At 40.1% G+C, this 19,468-nt stretch overlaps 1 long non-coding RNA gene across 1 annotated transcript in view; it reads left to right on the top strand.

Moving 5' to 3' along the window:
* LOC102783536 (uncharacterized) overlaps window positions 1–19,468 on the top strand; it is a 163,254-nt gene that overhangs the window by 103,778 nt on the left and 40,008 nt on the right. Inside the window, exon 2 of the long non-coding RNA XR_436523.2 lies at window positions 5,196–5,342. This is a non-coding gene — a long non-coding RNA (uncharacterized LOC102783536). The remainder of the gene's footprint in view (window positions 1–5,195; window positions 5,343–19,468) is intronic.

Genomic DNA, 19,468 nt, shown 5'->3' with positions numbered 1-19,468 from the left:
CGTAATCGTGTAATAACCGTGCACGGTGTCACTTTCAGCAATTAATGGAGACGCTGTGACTGGGCTGCGTAAATCCTGGCTAAGTCGTCTGTGGTTGGGTACAGCAGTGGAGGAGAATCAGAGAGGCATGCATTAGTGTGTGTAAGTGTGTTTGTCCCAGCATGTGTCTGTGTAGTTTCAAATGTTTTGGTTTGTGACTGTCAGAAATGGAAGGATTGAAAGGTGATTTTGTAGACCTATGGGTGCTTTCACATTTATGTGGCTGTATGCAAATGTCGCATGAAGAAAGAGAAACAATTTTCAGCTGCAGTGTTTATGCGTCAGACTTTTTTTGCTGACCTCACTGTGCTGGATGCCTTCACTATGTACTGTGTTATCAGTCAACAAAACGATACAATGTTATCTTTACTGGGAATTATGTTAGATATGTTTGCACTTTTATTACTGTCACTGGCATGCAGGATTTTCTTTTCTTTTTTTTCTTTTTTTTATAGAATTGTGATGTGAACTTGCTCTGCTACTTCTGTAGAAGTTCAGTCTATCTAAATAATGTCATTACATTACAAAAGATTTACATTTTGTGTGTCCTAAAATGTGTTGACTGTTTTATAATGTAAGTTGTTTTTCAAAGTTGTGTCAAAGTCTATCACCAGCCATAGTGATTTAGGATATAAGGGATCCATAAAAAAGGGCTCTAGGTGTGTCTGAGGAAGGGTGTGAAAAGAGGTCAGGGGCAGTCTGAGTTTGTCCAGAAGGCTGGTCTTTATAGAGGCCAGACAGATGAGGTGAGCAGGGCAAGCTGTCACTGAGACCAGAGTTATGACTACAGCAGTCTGCTCCTGCCAAACCCTCTGATTGTTTTAAATTTGTTTGGGTGTGGGCAGTCTCTAACTTTATGAGGTGTTGCAATAGCATTGAGTTTGTGTGTGTGTGTGTGTGTGTGTGTGTGTCTGGGTGAATCTATAGATACACCTCAGCCTTTGCAAAAAAAAGATTTAGATTTTATTTATTTATTTTTTGTATATGTTCTCTCCATAAAAACACATCATGCAAGCTTAATCTGAAACGAGGGCCAACACCTATATCCCTTTCTTGAACCTTAAAATCATGTTAGCTGTTTGAGTTTGTGCCTCATAATGTACAAGTAGCTTCATGGCTTTTAATTAAAATTTGTCCACATAAATCTACATGTATATGTGCACACATCTCGTGGTTGGCTTGCAACGTTGACAAAATTTCAATATTTTTTCTAGAACAATCTTTTTTCCCCTTCCGTGTCTAGCACACTAGCACACACTGAGACATGTGCATCCTGTGTTATACCCTTCTTGAGACTTATCACAATTTCTCTTTCTTCTTCTGGCTCATCTATTTAGTTACAAAATAGATTTCGTCAGAGTTATTGATGTATAATGCATTGGCGCCAGTGAGCTTATTTTCACTTTAATAATACTGGAAACTTTTTTTTAATATTAAGTGATTTTGCAAAGATCTGTGACAGAATGAAAGCAGTATGGAGATGATCAAACAGCCGCTTGTTTCAGGTCACGTCTCTTCTGTCTATCTGTCATAGTCACACCAGAGAGGGTTAGGGAATGAGAGAGCACAATGACTAGAGGGAATTTCTCCAAAACAACGCCAAATCACTCAGTTTTCCTGCTCCTCCCCATGTACCACGGAGATGTGTCAGAATCCAGTGTCTGTCACAGTATCCCTAGGCAGCCTCTAGATCCAACAACGAACTGGCGCCTCTTGTCTTGTCACCTGTTATCTTTACCATGTCTTGGAGTTCTGCGATGGATCACTCACAGCTTTGTTAAAGAAATGTAGAGTGTGAGTTTTACAACACGGAACGTGCTATGGCATCTATTCAGCTCTATTAAAACCCATAATAACTGGAAACATGTTTAAGTAGGAATAAATCACTCAAAATCATTCTTTTTTTAAAAAAAAAATTGTATAAATAATCTTGCAAAAATGATGGTTTAGAGCATGCGGTTTTAGTTAAAAACTGGACATGCACCAGCTGCTTACAAAGAATGACAGATGACACCCACACAAAGCAACAGTGTTCATGAAATTATGTTCATGTGCGACTAATTTACAGCACTGCTTACACATTACATATTCAGTGCCAATGCAGTAAGTAGTGCGATATTCAGAAGGAAATGGAAAAGTGTGGAGAAGAGGTAAGTACATGATGCATTTATACAGACAAACGGAAAACTGAACTGTGTGTTCAACATGCACCATGCCTCACTCCGATCACGTAATACACCGAACACATCCTCCCAATTTGGTGACCTATTTTCGGCTGCAAAATTGCCTATCCCTCCCTCAACACCAGCACATGTCAGTACTGGTGTTGCCCTGTGCTGCTGCCTGCTGTTTCAACATTCACACGTAGGCTCTGGGGGGATATTTACTCGTCACTCCCGACTTTCTAAAGTGATGAGCTCAGATTCTGCCAATTTATATCAATCTGCCACCATAATGAATCAGTTCAATTTTGAGATGTTGGAATTCAGTCAAGTTTAGGTAAAAATCCATATATAATATAAAAACATTCATAGTGAAGATTTTGCAGGCATATGTCGAACTGTTGTGTTGTTTGATATTTAATCTAAAAGTTTGAATCCATGTGGTTTGTATTTTTTATAAATTAAAACTGTAAAAAACAAATTTATAACTTATGGTTGTTTTATTTTTAACCACTAGAACTTTAATTTTCCAGTGTTTATTGTTAAATCACAGTTTAACAAAAACAGAAAAGTTGAATTTACAAGTTAGTTATCAAAAGAGTTTGCAGAAGTTGTTGCCTCGTCGTTTTGTAGAGGTAAAAAAACAAAATTAAAAAAGCCTGGGTGCTGTCAAAGTTTCCTGCAGGGAAGGAGACATCTTCGCATAAGGGGTTTGTCCATGACTCCTTCGTGCTGCTTCCTCTTTTGGCATCCTGTCTGACAGGCAGATTACATTTGCTGCACAAAATCGTTGTAGGTACAAGCATACAGTATGTACTTTGGATTAATAGGGAGTGATATATATGTGTAAAGAGCAGTGTACTCCCTAAACCCCGAAAAGTCCTGTGGTGAGTGCATGGTGCTCAAGGTAAGGATTAGCAGAAAGCTTGTGGCAACATAACATCTCCTACAGGTGTGCTCTAGGTGGATTTTGCAGGTTTGTGACATTTAAGTATTATTAAATGCTCATTTAGAGAGTATTATTTCAATAATCATTAAATAATACAGTATCAAACAATTATATGTTAAAAACGTGTTTCAAACGTGTTTTTTTTTTTTTTTCTTTCTCTCAACATGTCCATGCCTTGCATGCATCTGAGGCTCTCTGGCAGACTGTCAGCATTTGTTTTCAGAGTTTTACACAATGTCACATTCCTAAAGTTGTCATATTGAGTCCACTGAGGTACACAGTAAAAACCCACAGGCATACCAGTGAGCATAGACAAACCACAAATATCCAGTGTGAGATATGACACAGCCCCAAAGTCAGGAAATAAAATGTCTACAGAGAGATATGATTGTTTCTTTCTTTGCTGCTTTGTCTGTCTTTTTCCATTCTTTCTTGCTTACTTGTTTTCTTTTTCCCACCTCCTGCTTTCAGTGTTCGTGCAGATTTCCCTGCTGTCGGCTCTCGTCACATTCCCCAATCTGTTAGCCTTCTGATACCGGGGCCAGACTTGAAAGGAAGTCTTAAGGACGAGAGCTTATACACTGTGCCAGATTTTGTTAAATAACTACGAGATGTTGGTGCCAATTCATCAGTAATTGTCCCTTCTGGCACAGTCTGTTGAAAGTCCTGAAGAAGCCTAAGCTCAAGATCACTGCAAGTGTTAATCTTCTTATACTTAAGGTATCAGGTTTTCTTTTGATGTCGCTAAACATGTTGACTCCTATCTCAGCGCAGAAGGCAATCCAGACATAGCTATGAGCAAGATGGGGGTTTGTCTGCTGCTTTCTTCCAAGAATCTCATGGTTTGTGTGTTCCTCTCTGAGTATTCATTATGGCGCTAAAATAAAGCGGTAACAAAATGAGAAGAGAAAAAAATGAAATGTGAAGAAAGGGATTGATTCTATGCTAATTGTACTTTCCTTACCACAATTTGGCTCGCTCTTGTTCAGTATAAAATAGGCTTATTTATTTTTAATGAGGCAAAAACCTATTTCTCAGGCATAGTCACCATAATAGCCTAGGGTTATTTCCGAGACCTGCTTTATCAGTGGGCTTCTTTCAAGATCAACAGAAAAGACACTTGTCTCAAATTATAAATGATTTAGTGTCTAATTAATTTCCCTTAACCCCAGGTGTGCTGTATACATTTTCGGTTGGTATGATGAAGTTGGCAGTCACATGCATACACATAGCTGTGGTGATGACCACACAGATTCTAGGGGAATCTGCCCCAGGGAACCAGGTGGACAAGTCTAGGAAAGGTGCACCTTCTCGGGGCCTATAGTTTTTGGCACGCTGGCCCCCCCGTAGGGACTCAGGTGAGCCTCGGTGATCAATCACTGATGCTTTTTGTCAGATGAAATTCTCCCATCAGTCAGTCAGGCAGGGCCTCAGGTGGTAGGTGATAGTGCAGACACTGTGGGATCAGGGCGAGCTCCCACATGTACAACTACACTGATCCCACACACAGGTGGAGATTTGTCATGGGCTGGTAAGAGCTCATCTGTGATTGAATACGGCGCTTGAATGTGACCCACGCACACACATGTGTAAATGAAGTCCATGTGAACTTGGGTGTATGTTTGTATGCATTTCAAAATCTGTGACAGCATTCCCACATGGGCTGTTTCTACATTTACCTTTTCGTGTTACTTTGTAACTTCAGCGCACAAATGCGCATGCACTGTATATAACGCTTATGACTTGTTCATAAAAATTCACACCCAGACACAAACTGCTGTCTTTTTTTCCCCTCGTACTGCAATCAAAAGCAAATGTATGTCTGCCTGAAGGGACTCTTTAAACATGCGTCCTGGAAGATTTATGGCGGAGTTTAGAACTTAATTGTGTTGTTTGTTATTGGAAAAAGACAGGTGGGGACTGAGCTGAGACCTGTTTTATCAATTTGGCTGTGTGTCTTTCAGTGTATCTTAAGGTATTGGCATAATATAACCCGTGTTTTACTGTAATTCCACTTTTGATTTAGAGGTGTCTGTTTCTGGCAGGGTCTGTGGTGAATGCTCCCTCTACAACCACGAGCTGTGGAGAAAGTGGCTGGAGGTGATTGGGTGTTACCTTGTGTGAATCCTGTGTCAGAGACAAGTCATCAAGAACGGTCAACAAGTTCATCAAGTAAAGAAGAACGGTGAAGGGTGAGTCCTCTTTTATCACGTGGATCCAGTGCATAGAGCCATGTAATGAAAGATCAAATCTAACATATATTCTGTCCACTTTGCTAAAGTACTCTAAGACTATTTACTTTTGGTACCAGTGTCAGTTTACGGTTACTAAATCGTTGTTTTCAAACTTTTGGTGTTTAGTCCAGACACACGTATGAAGGTCCTGCTACCAAAAGCCAGTCTAGGCCAACTGAGCTGGACAAAACCCATTACAGAGCTCAAATGACGCTTGCTGGGTAGACTGGCATCAGTCAAACCCACAGGCTGCCCTGGGGTCACAGCAAAGCTGGCACTTAGAGTTTTAACACACAGACTGCACACACATTATCCAGCTAATGATGGAATTACAGCACTGACTCACCATGTAGCTACATGTAAGCGATGGGAGGACAGCAATAGATTATCGTCTGAGAAAAGAGGCACTTTCCCAGGAAAAGCAGCTGTCATGGAGAAAGAGAGAGGGAAAGAGTAAGAAAGGTGGAGATGGACATAAACTCCCGAGAATGGAGGTTTAGATGATTGTAATTATGGCTCTCTATAAAACACTCAATACTGTCATTAACATTGAGTCATATGTCCATGCAACAGAAAGGGGTGTTTAAAGGGATGTGTCATCAGTGTCTGAGGTTGGGATCGGTAGGAAAGGTTTATACTGGAAGGGGATAAGATATACGGACTGTCCTTTAAAATTGGCAAAGTCAATAAACAAGTATAACACATCCATGAGGATGTAATGGATTACAGTAACTGTGTATTTGTGTGTGGTATTTGTGTGTGTGTGTGTGTGTGTGTGGGAGTACAGATATGCGCATGGTTCCATCTGCTAGTGAATGCTTATGCAATTATGGATCTTTATTAACTTTATTAAATATTGTAGGGTTTTAATGTTAATTCGAATATGCACTCATGCAGTTGGTGTATGAGTGTGTAGAGATCCTGAGGTGTCTGCCTTAATACAAAGAAACTATAAGGACGACTATAGGCTGTTGCGGTGACTCTGTATAAACTCAATGGTCGCCCTGTTTTCTTACTCTGGTTTCTGAGCAAATGTTTGAAAAAGTTCATATTTTTAATGGCAAATCTGACAAAACCATAAATTCACAGTGCGCTGTATTTTTATCCTTTTCACATAATGAAAGTTCCAGAGGACAAAACAGTCCCAGCGAGGGTGGGGTGAATTGCGAGAAAGCAATGTAGGGGTTGGAGGGCGGGGGTAGATTGTGGTTTTGAGGACATAAGAGGAAGGCGCAACTGCACTGGACATGTAGCCATTTGGGAAAAGCAGCTCCAAGAAGTGCTTCTCAGCCTTTACGGCCTGCTCAAAAAAAATTGAGCCTTTGAGCAAACAGTGTGCAGGATCTCTGTCGGCTTTTCCAAGTGAAATCTAATCGAGCTGAGTCGAACTATTCTCAAGCAAAATGGCTCCAAGTTCAATTACACATTACAAGCCGCATGACAGTTTCCATTGTGCAATACTCACTCTAACAAGACTATGCTAAATTGTCCAGGCATCCCTGTTCACACTGGAGTCAGTGTGCCGAGACAGGAGGGAAGGGCCCTTGACAAGAGGCCCTCTTAACTACTCTATTATGGTAACACATACCTGTGGAGAAGCAGACACCTGAGACCCAAAGCCAAGCAGCTAGAGGCAACTAACTAACGTTGCTTCCATCTGGTTGCACCCTCTTGTACTTGACTGTTGTCAAACTGTTGTGGGTCTAATGCTTTTGTGTTGATTGTGGGAGTCTGAGTCATGAGGAGATTATCCAGTGGCCCTAAAGCCTTAGGCTTTGTTCTTGTAATGAATACAAAAACACCCTTTTCTTTATGCTCTTCTTAGAAGATTGTCTATTCTTAATAAATGTATTTTGATCAACTGCAGCAGTTTACACTTTTTTGATAGCGGGCCTTAGTCTATTCGCGGGTGTAATTCACATCTCACCTATTTTACTTTCTTTCCCTCTGGTTGGCACAGAGAAGAGAAGAGAAGAGAAGCCCCTCTTCGCAGTTAGACTGCTGTGGTGGTGGGAATGCTGGAACCAACCCTGTTAAAACTCGAAAACATTCCCCTTCAAACCACCATGACTGAGGAGATTAGGTCCTCATCCGCTGGAAAACAGTCTTATTTCCTAAAGATATTTGGGGCGTTTAATTTAGAAACAATGCTGGCTGGTGCACTGAGCCCATTTATTGCATGCTTTTTTACAGCCATTCTAGAAGTTATTCAAAAAAGGTAAATTAGTGGCTCTGTAAAACGTGTTCAGATGCACACCAAATACATTGGTGTCAGGCTTAATTATTTCCCCAGATGAGCCTTTTCTTGTTTCTACACCCATTAAAATCAAGGGAACAGAATCAGAGAAACATGCATTCCTGCGTACCCAGTATAGTCTTTGTAGAAGCCATGTCATTGATGACACCCAGCTATATACATATTTCATTGGGACATGCATATTTTACAGTGTAATCCTTGGCACACCACTGCTTTGTTCACAGTATGTGGAGAGGCCTGAAGAGTGGGAGGTTTTCTTTTTGTGGGTCGTGTTATATCAGCGAGGGAAAAATAAGGAAACTCTAAATGTGTTCTGACAGTCAGAATCATTTCACTGATACTTTGAAGCCTTTGATGATCGTACAGGAGGCTGCCAGTGGGGAAAAAAGGGACACTGCGTGAACATCCTTAGATTGTTGTCCTTTTGGTCCTTATTTGTTACCAGAAGCTGAACGTTAATAAATTCTGACTAATTATCAAGGCAGTTGGATCTTTAATTTTCTATTGTTATCCATATTTTGCATTTAATTCCATCGCCTTCAAAAAGTTTGACAGCATTGGCATTACTACACAAAAACTCATGTTATTTCATTTAAAGGCACTACGTTCGGGAATGCACGGTGAAATTTAAAGGCATCCCGAAGATCGCTTACTCACAATCCAACACAAAGTTATAGGCCTCTGCAGACTATACAGGAGCTGAGCGAAGCCAAATGTGCTTGTGCAGCAAACATGATTGCATGTGGTAATTTCCTGTGCTTTCTCTGCATGGCGTTGTGGTTGAAGGAGTGATTATACTGTTCCAGAGAAATGCTAATGTATGTGTTCACAAGAGACATAACATCCAGACACAATTAAAAGCACAAACAAGTGTCAGCCAGTGTTTGTGTTAATAACCGGGTTCGGTGGAGAGGGAGTTAGAGGGAGAAAGACAGAGGGGAGAGAAAGGGAGTGTGGTCACAAGCACGTGTAGCTTGCACTCAATGGAGGAAAGAATGGCAGCACTTATAAGCGGAATCCAACTGGAAACAAGGAGGGGAGTTGTGTGGTTGCTGGGATGAATATCGACGGTTAGGCCATACACCCTCCCCCCACACCCCCAACTTAAGCGGTTCCTCCCAAGAACCCCCCCACCAACAGTACTAGGCGTCGAGTCACTGCAAAGTTCACAGGAGTAACTTCAACCGTATCACTCACAACTAATAGCTCTGTGTACTCTGGCTACTCATGCTACCAGCACTTGATCATTGTGCTGTGTTAGGTGCCTCTGGTCCTTCTCTCTTTAGATTCCGCCTCATTCATCCATACAGAGTGTGGAGACAGAATTCAGTAAAAGTTTTCCCTAACTGCTGGTCAAAAAATGCCTGCGGTCAGTGTCAGCTTGGGAGGAAACATGAGATTCTGAACAAGCTCATACGCAAATAACTCAGACTGGATAACATATATGCCTGACACAGAGATTAGGGAGACAGAAATACTTTTTTGTATCTTAAACGCAACTTACAAATAATGTGTTTGATGGCTAAATACCCATAGCAGCAAGTGTTAATTTTAAATAACAGGCATGCGTATTGTTGCAAAGTACACATGCAGATATGTGGACAGACAAAAGAGGAGTTGCACACAGGAGATTTGAGTATATATCTTCATCAGCAGCAGATTGACCAGTGTTAAGATTTGCTAATACTAATGAGACTGGGGATTCTTCCTCACTGATGTTTTCTTTATTGATCACAGGCAAGTACATCCTAGTTGGTGTAACTCCCTCAGAACCTATGAGTGATTAGTATTTATTGCTTAGTATTTACACTTGCTTAAACATGCTCTGACATACAGTCAGAAATGTGAAAAGACATATTTTAGTCTGAAAAAAGAGAAAATAAACAGACCTGAAATATATGCAAGAAATCCAGCTCTTTACCTGTGGTGTTTTTGATTTTTAGAGTCGTGTATTATCTTACAGTGACATTTTTTTCCTTTGGATTTGGGAGTGATCATGCCAGATGTTGGTTTCTGATCGCCTACGGTAAAAACATGACACAACACGAATCAAAAACAGATCCCTCTCTCTTAAAACACTATTGCTCATTCATTCAGGGGAAGATCACATATCGTGTTCGTCTGTTGCCAAAACACAAAGTGTCTCAAACTATTCCAAGATTACAGCCCGAGATAGCTCTGCTTATCCATCTGTCACCATACAAAGAGCTATCTTTTCTTGTTTAAGTCACTCAGGCTCAACGTCTAATCTGAAGCGTGTGTTTGTATATGTGTGTTTGTGTCAATCTCATACGCGGAAAAGCACTCCAAACAAGCACTTATTAAGAAAGAATGTATAAGCCAGAAAGCCGGTCAGAATCTCAACCCCCCCACTCACACATTCACAAACACACACACACACAGTTACATTCTGCTTCCTGTCTGCATTCTTTCATTCTTTGTATTTGATCTCAGAATATTAATTATTCCAAAAGACACACTGTTTTATGTCTAGCATATTTGGCTGCACAGAACCATATTTTGTGATCATATACACTCATGTGTGGTAGGTTAAATCTTTTAAATATATGAAATATATGAAAGTTTCTCCTTGATACTCACAGCATAGGTGCGCTGTTTCATAATCTCAAGAACAAGGAAGGATCTTTTCCTCACAAGGTCAGCCACTTAACTACACAGTGGCAGACATTGCTACTGATGGCTGGTGACTTACAAATCATAAGTATTGATCATGGCAGAGATACTGAATGTAGGGCAGACGGTAAAATCACATCCACTTAGTCTTAATAGCCCACATTAAAGCAATTATGCACACAAACTAGGGCTGTGTAAAAGTATGCATATTATGACGGTCAATATATCTTTTTTTTTTTTTTTTTTAAATTTCCATTTTTATTCATGCACTTTGGTAATGAATCACAGTTTTGCTTGATATTGACTGCTTCAGGTGGGACACCTGTAATTGGCTGAACAACCTATTATCAGCCTCCTATTTTGTAACAGCCTTGTAGGCAAAACTGCTCTAGTCAATGACATAATGTGCGCAAGGTTTTTATATGTGTGTCAATACTCATGTATTTACTAATGACTGTTCGGGCACTGACTGGTGACCTGCTAATGAAGTCGGTGCATTTGTGTGTCAGTCAACAGGTCAAGGACGGTAGAGTCATCCTCTGCTAGTGCGCAGACTCGTAGGATACCATATTTTTGTTCAATTCAGGTAATTTCTTTTTAACATCTATAGCGGAGAAGCTTGAATTTGAATGCTTTTCTCAACATATTATTAATTTTGCTTAATGAGATCATTTTGATACGTTTGAATAAATATTTGCTGTATTAAAATTGGCTTCGTGATGATTTTGGGACCCTTTGCTTCAAACTTGAATATTTATTGCATGCGGTCAAATAAGAGTTTGTGCTTTGTCAAGCAAAATAAAAAAATAATAAAAATAAAAAAAATCCCCTAAATTCAACCATTAAATTTTTGCAAATATTATGTGAAAAAGCTCTGGTCCACACACAACCATCATTCCAGAGACCAGAGCTCATGCGTTTAAGGAAGTTGAAGCATCATTCATTAAAATTCCAGGATTCCCACAAGCAACAAACGGTATAATTATGACTTATCATTGATATATGTAAGTGAACCTGCTGACCGTTGGTTCAATGTGTTTCCAATAAAAGAAACTTTTATTTTTTTAACTTGCAAAGATGAGACTAAGATTACATTCTAAAAATACAACCAAGCTGCATAACAGGAGATCTGAAGTGTTCCCATTCAGCATAAAGTATACAGCACAATAAGTTGTATGATATACATACTTGTCAAAAAACTGAAATGGCTTGTGAAGCAAAACACCCACTTAGAAACTTCATTTTTAACACCATTTTTCACTCTGTTGATTCCATCTTTTGTTTAATAACCTCTTTCCCCGTCGTTTTCATCTGCTTTAAGATGAAACATGCTCATGAAAAATTTATCGCTGTGATCTGCATATGCCGATTCCCCTGATTGGGTTGCCGTCTCTTGTTTTGAGGAAAAGGAATGAAAGCAATAATAGGCAGCACTGAGCAAATCTCAATTTCTCCTTTTGACAAATGCATTTCATCTCCGCCATGCCAGCTGAAGGGGTTATCACAGCCCGAATAGCCTGTGCTTGAACCCCTCCATCCACTCCATCAAAAAGAGAGAGGAAGAAAAAGCAATGGAGGTCCATGAATATTTAAAGAACTTTAACTGGTAACATTTAATGTGAAACACATGATAGGCAAAGCACCACTATATTTGCACTGGCTTCTCACTATACTTACAAGGACTTTATATTCTTCTAATTTTAACTACAAATTCTGGGGTTATGATATATGGGCAAATTACATGCATGTTATTTCAGGGGGAAACTGTGGCATGTGCTATTTTGCACCGCATGCTTAGAAGAGCCAGCATCTGTGGAAGAGCAAGCACACTAGAAAGAGACAGAAAGTGAGTTTTCTCAGAAAACTTATGTCATCACGCTCTTTCATTATCTAACGTTGGCACCCAAGAGATCGGCATTGCCTAGAAGATATGGGTTATAATTGGTTTTATTGGTTTATTGTCTGTGCGAGGAAACTCTTTGATGTATTTAAGGGACCAACCTAATGAATCAGTGAATGCAGAATCCAGTCTATCCAGGGAACTGATCTCATAGGGGGTGATGGTGGGGGTGGGGATGTATTTATGTGTAGTAGTGGTGGTGTTTAAGCAATGTATTATATAGTTGCAAGTAACGGTGAACAAGCCCAGACTCAATCAAGCCCAGTTGACCAAAGAACTGGGAATGGGAAGGCATGTGGTGTAATCAAGTGTAAACATCCCATACAACGTTGAGTCGAGAGATGTGTGACCCCAGATTTATGGGAGCAGGCTGGGTGAAGAGGCTGGTCTTATTTAGCAAATATGTAGACGTGCTTTTGACCCCAGAGTGACCGCTTCACAAGCACAGTACCATTGCCATACACACTCACACACCCTCCCTGCCCTACTAGTCATTAATCATCATTTGCGGTGAAAGCAGGCCTTGTTTCAACACAATAATGGTATATGCAAACACGTCTCTTTCATTTTTGTAACACAGTAGGTGCTTCCTTTTGTGTATTTGGTGACTGTTGTTGACTCATTGCTAATACTTCATAGCTTCTTGTATTCCTTTTTGCTTTTGTGCTTATTGAGGCTGGTGCATTGAGGTCCGTATGGGGTTACTGTGGTGGCGGTGGTAGTAGAGGGCAGAAGAAGTCGCAGGGATCTAGTTTCCCTCTGCTTTTCCCACAAAAGTGATCAGAGGCTGAAAGCTGAGAGCTCATGTCCCTTGCAGCAGGTTTACTTGTGTTTCCAGTTTAACCTTTTATTAAACTGTCCATTGTGTTCCCCACTCTGCCCACAGACCATCCGTTACATTCTCATGCCCATCGGGTCAGTTAGGTTAACGGCCAAAAAGAGGTAGCAGGTAGGAGGACAAAACGATCTTCTCTCTGTCACTCTGGAGAAGGCACAATACACTGACAGAGAGAGAGAGAGTGAGAGAGAGAGAGTATATACAACTGTTTGATGAGCAGCAGGGCAATAAATTCATTAATCATCATTATATGCCTCATCAAACCCTTTGCCAGTCTCTCCATGGGAGTTACACAAATTAGCCAGTAAAATAGCAGTAATTTTAGAGGAGCTAGGTAAGTGCTTTTTGATTGCTTTCTTGAACAATGCTTCCCCTGACAAGCTAATAAATCAGATCTTTCTATACTTTAAGTGCAGCTACTATGAACCCAATCTGAGCTCCCTAAACAAAAAAAAGGAGGCAGTGTGGGACAAGAGGTTTTACTACAGCCAAAGCTCTTTCACAGATTTGTTTTGGATTCCTCTTCTTTATTCTGCAACAAAGAGGCCCGGGTACAAAGCTTTTGATATCTGAATGAACTGCTGTTATGTCTCCAGATGCAACCGGGGATTTTCTCATATTGGCTCAATATAACCTAATGTTTGACTTGAGATGAAAAAGACCTGAGCCAACAGTGACCATATGGTGAAAAATTCAATTAGCTCTTTCTCCTTTTCTTTTTTTTTTTTTTTTACAGGTCTAGTTTTATACATAGTAGATTTAGTGAGATGCATAGGCAGATGCGAAGCTGCCAACTGCAAGCGTTTGTAGAGAGAATCCTAGCTGGCAGGTGATACATACCTACTACAGTGAGCATATCCTTTCATCCAGATGGTCATTCCATGCAAGACCAACAAATCATTCATCAGACTGGAAACGGCTCCTTTATTGAAAATGAGGTCAATAGATGATTTGAGCCTGGTTTGTGGCTGGCCATGTTAGCCTGCTCCAGGTATTAGCAACTCTCAGTTACTGTGTTAGATGGGACGTCTCAAGTGGGAAGGGATGCAGTTGGAGTAGTTAGCAGAGAGGGGGGTAGTTAGGGGTGGTCTTTATCTGTTAAAGCCCCTCTCTGATGAAATTACCTATTGAAGTTGGCTGTAAACCATGCTGTTAATCAGGGTGCTGCAGCCAGCACACTCCCACTGGCATGCAGCCACTGCTTGATTCATTTATTTATTTATTTTTTGGATGGGTGATAGGGAAGAAAAAGGCCATTTTTAGCCCTTTTATCAACTTAATGTCTGGAACATTCAAGTGTCATGAAGCATGGACAAGAACTAAACTCATTTATTTTTCTTCATGTTTAGGTTTAGATTTGGTTGCCATCTAATTTGTCTTTTAAATTAAAAAATCCAGCTGCTACTTGTGTGTACCAAATTCAGGTCAGCCATTGTAGTTGTTCCTGATTGGACAGTTTGTGAGTTGCAGCACTAGCAGGCACTTTTGCTAAATTGGCACTGAGACACTGTCACACATGGGGTCCGTGCCGCTTGCTTCCTCTCATCGTGTGGGAGTGAGGGCCAGTCTGGAGCAGGGAGTTTTGGATGAGTCGAGCAGCAACGGCATCTCCTTGCCCCTTCTCATTAACGTTCTCTCCACACACCGCTGAATTGAGCACAGCTCAAAATAACTTGGGTGGGGGGGGTGGAGGGGGTTGGGGTGTTGGAGTCTGTGCCCCGTTTATCTCCATCTTGGGAACTGATCCAATTAAGTAAGTGCCCATTTACATCCATCAGACTACACCAAATTGGGAGGAAAAGTGGGAAGCTCACCACAAACAGAAAGAGCAGTGAGAAAAGGTCCATTTGTTGTGCAAGGTGGTTTGGAGAGGGTAAAGTGTCCCATATGAACAGTGGATAATGGTAATGTTACAGGCAGTCTATGTGTGTGTGTGCTTGTGTTTGACTAAGTGTGTGTTCGCAGGCATTATAGCGGTCATTAGGACAGATATCTGTGTGGTAATGTGGAGCAGATGTTGCGAAGAAAGGGATCATTTAAAAGGGCAAATGTAAATAAACAGTCAGGCAGCTCGGTGCCCCTCCTCCCTTGTGGACCCTGTGAAGTCACTGAAAGAAAACAGTTCATCAATCTTCTTCAAAAACATGAATATTGTGGAAAAAAGAAGGCCTTATCATAAGTAGACAGACTCCCCTTTGGCTTCCATTAATAGTCCCTTCCATTACTTTTATTTAAGAATATCTTTAATATTTGATTGATAAAAACTTCTCAGTGAGATGGTACACTTTGTAAAATAGCAACATTTGACACAGAACACAAGCACTGGTGTTAGCTCACCTTTTTGACCAGAATGAGGGAGGAGCCATGTGAAGGTACAGACAGGACCTGTACTGAGTCACAGGAGGAAGAACCTGCCGGTGTCTCCACCTCCAGATTGGATGCACACACTTACTGCTCTGTGGCTGTGCATACCTGAGGGAGTTTGGCGTGAAGTACGCTCTAAGTCTGTGTGTGTGTGCGTGTGTGTGTGTGTGTCACCATCACCTCCTCTAGGGCAGGGCAGACCCCCCTAGTGTGAGCACCAGTGAGCCCTTACATGGGCACTGAACACAGGCCCTTTGCAGTCAGAGGGTCAAAAGCTCACACCACACTGCTGTCAGAGCAGAGTGGTCAATGGCCAGGACCTGTCAAGGAGTTAAGGTGCTTTCAGAGAAGGGTATTTCAGTGTATGCATGTATTTGGGTGGTCATTAATATAAATTAAAATTAGACAACTCTGCATAACTGAAACATTACCCAGCACTTAATTTGAATGGGAACCTTTAAAAATGATTTTTTGGGGGGTAATCGACACATAATAATGCACCCATCTCTAAACAGATTTTTTATATTTTCTACTGGAACTGAATCCTTTAGTTCTCCTTACCTGAACTGCTGGCCTCCAAAAACTTCATAGGTCATCACTCTTCCTTAATGTTTTTTTTCCCTGCCTTATAGATATGTTTTGTTAATATGTGTGTGTGTGCGTGCGTGCGTGTGTGCGTGTGCGTGTGTGTGTGTGTGTGTGTGTGCGTGTGTGTTTGTAGCGGTGGGGGTGGGTCACTTTAAACATCTCACAGCTGAAAATTACACGTGTAATCTCTCCCAGAGGAGTTCTATAGAGAAATAGAAAAACAGTCCGCGAAGTGCACGAAAATAGTGGTAAATCACTCTCTGCCACCTTATCGGGGCCGCCTTGCCATGTGTTCAAAAGCGTTTTATAACTTCACTTAACATGAACGTTGGAAGTGTAAGAGGCTCGAGAGTGACGCGAATTTGAGGCTTTCAAAGGTGAGCAAATATGCGCTCACGAAAAAATGAAGTCGTTTCACAAGCAGTTAGTCCCACACACTGCCCATGTGAACCTCGTCGACTTCGGACTCAAGTCCGCACAGATTCTGCAAGAGGCTAAAGCTGAAATATGATGTCCCTAATTAGCCTTCTCATAGAGGAAATCATGAGGATTAAATAGCCGTGAGCTTTTTTTGAACACCCCCCAAAAAAACGTTTTTTACACCTAAGCAAAAAAGAAAAACCGAATGCCCATTATGTTGTGACATGTTATGTAAGCATCACAACATAAAATAAATAAATAAAAACGTATTTTCTTTCTTTTAAGCATTATAGCAGCAAAATGAGGTTGCCACTGTGAGCTATTATAGGGTAAACGGAGTTTGAAGAGGAAACGTGAGAATCCGGTGAAATAAGTGTTTTTGCAGCCATCTGCGAGTCACAGATAAGACCGCGTTTTCTTAAAAAAAAACCCAAAACAAAAAAAAGTAAATAAATAATAAAATAAAATTAAAACATCCTTTTATTTCAGCATTCTTTTAGACATTTGTATCTGGCAAAATTTGTGTTGCTAATCATACCCACTGCCACTAATCTGTGCAGGTCAAGTAAAGCGGGTGTCTATTTACACATTTGAGCTAAATTTGACCCCAGCTTTTATGTGTTGTATCAGTATGCTGTTTATAAGATGTACCGTTTGCTCAGTTGAGTAATCCTTCAGCGATATTGGGAATGTGTGTATCAACAGGTTTTGATTTCACCTTGTAGTCTGACATACAGTAGCATGTGATAGGCCTTCGCAGAACGGTCCAGTGGCAAGTGTGTAATCTGTTTGGGCCTCAGTGTCTTTGCCCCTGCAGCAAATCTCATGCCAAACCGAGCAGCAGTTTCCAGCAGGTCCGTTCCAAATAGTGTCAAATTAAAGAAGAGTAAACTGATCTACACCAGATTATCCCAGAAACAGCATTCGATATACACGAAATTAAATGAAATTAAAGTTTTAAAAATACTTTACGTTAGACTGTGCTGTAAAAATTCCCTACAGATTTTTTTTTCTTTTAAAACTTTTCTTTTATTTCGTTTTTTAACCTCCCTAAATATTCGCCAAAAACTGGATATTTGGTAAACTGCTAAATTACTTGGATGTCCCTATGAAAAACGTGCGCTCTTGGCTTCCCAGATAAGTACAGCAATGAAAAGCATGATACAAGGCCATAGATGCCAGACTCTCACTTCATTGCACCCCGCCGTTCCCAAAAGTGTCGAAAACAAACAAGAAACCACGGTTTACTCTTGTTATTCATTAGACTTATAATAGCACTATTTTCAGTCACCAGTGAAAGTCTCCCTTATGACAGTCAAGCACACACATAAACCTACTTTTAATATTCATAAATAAAACATAATGAGCGGCACATTTCAGGGTTACGTTTTTTTTATGACAAAGGATATAAAATGTCAGTTTCCCCCAGTCTATATATACATATATATATTTACTGTCGGTAATACAAAATTCTAATTACGCAATAATTTGATTTTAGACGCTTGGGTAAATAATGAATTCACTTCTTCGGGTCTAAACAGGAAAATTTAAGAGTTCGTTCAGTACATTTTAATTAGGGGTCAGTTGCTACCCTTAAAATAGATGTAAAGCCGCGGGCCTTTATTTTCGGTTTGGGCGGGAAAAAATACTTTAATTGATATGATGACGGTATGCGAAGACCGAAGTTTTTTTTCTCCCCTCAAAGCTGCTTTTAAACGCTCAACAACAACAAAGTCGGTGTGACTGCAAAGACCTTATCCAGCTCTTTCTCCCGTGTTTCTTCTCCTGTCGGATTATTTTCCCCATTTTCACACGTGGGAATGGTTTCACCCCTGCTTAGTATTCTCACATTGTAGCAATTCCAACAATGAACCGACACGCCATTCAAGTAGAGGGGTAAGCCAGGCAAAGTTGCAGAGCCTATCCTTCTAGGCTGCCATGCCTCTGATGAATGGCTGTAAATTCTGTGCTCTTCCTTCACCAGTCATAATTGATTGCATATATATACGTGTATAGCGTCATCACAGACGTTGGTATACACCCATAAACACGCATATATATGCAAGTTTGTAAATATATATATATATATATATATACAAACTTGCATCTTGTATAATCTTAAAGTATTTACCTATCTGCACAGATGTTATTTATGCCGCAGAAATACTGTTTATATTGTCCCCCTGAAACATTTCAGTCAAATCTGAGAAAACGGCGCAATTTCTAATAAAACTCTACTACTCTCTTAGGGGACATTGCATGGGACAGTCCAGTCCTCCTGGGGTCAGCAAAGAGATAGAGAGAAAAAAAACCTAATTATGCTATTTATCCGGCTGATGTGTCGCAATCACTGTTCACACACACTCTGTCAGATTAAAAATAGAAGGCCCGAATAGAGGACATTAAGGCTAAGGGAATTATATAAACCTCAGGGGAGATTTCAAACTGAAGAAGGGGAAAGTAAACTATAGCGATTAATGGCAGCCATAAACAAGAGCAGCCTGTCCCACCCTATTAGAGGTCAACAGTATCCCCAATAATAATGATAATAAAGGTAATTATACATATATTATACATATATAAGAAATAGGGCCTTCTTATGTTTGGTATAGAACCGTTCCAATACATAACAATAATAATAATATTAGTAATAATAATAATGATATAATCATCATCACAAAAAATAACTTTTTTCTTCTTATTAAGTTATTTTTTCTTCTACACAGTTCCATCTTTGATTTCAAAAAATTAAAAAAAACGTTTGAAAAAATTGTATTGCATTTTATAAAAGTAATTTTTTCTTCATTTGTGTTCTTAATGTAGTTTAGGTATGTATGTATTATTATTATTATTATTATTGTTGTTGTTGTTGTTATTGTTATTTTTTGTATAGCCGCTTGCCAAATTTCCTTCAAATTAGCTATAATCCTTAAAATAACTGTGACAATTGTATGTGGCCATTGGCTTCACTTCTTTCTTTTTTTTTCCCCTTTCTTTTTTCTTTTCCTTTTTTTTCTTCCACCGGGCCATTTGATCGGGGATGGGTCTCTGTGACGGATTAGCCGAGTCCCCCCTGAAATTAG

The sequence above is a fragment of the Neolamprologus brichardi genome, chromosome 1 (assembly GCF_056152115.1).
Source record: "Neolamprologus brichardi isolate AB-2024 chromosome 1, ASM5615211v1, whole genome shotgun sequence".
Lineage (NCBI taxonomy): Eukaryota > Metazoa > Chordata > Actinopteri > Cichliformes > Cichlidae > Neolamprologus > Neolamprologus brichardi.
This window is presented reverse-complemented; position numbering and strand designations above follow the sequence as displayed.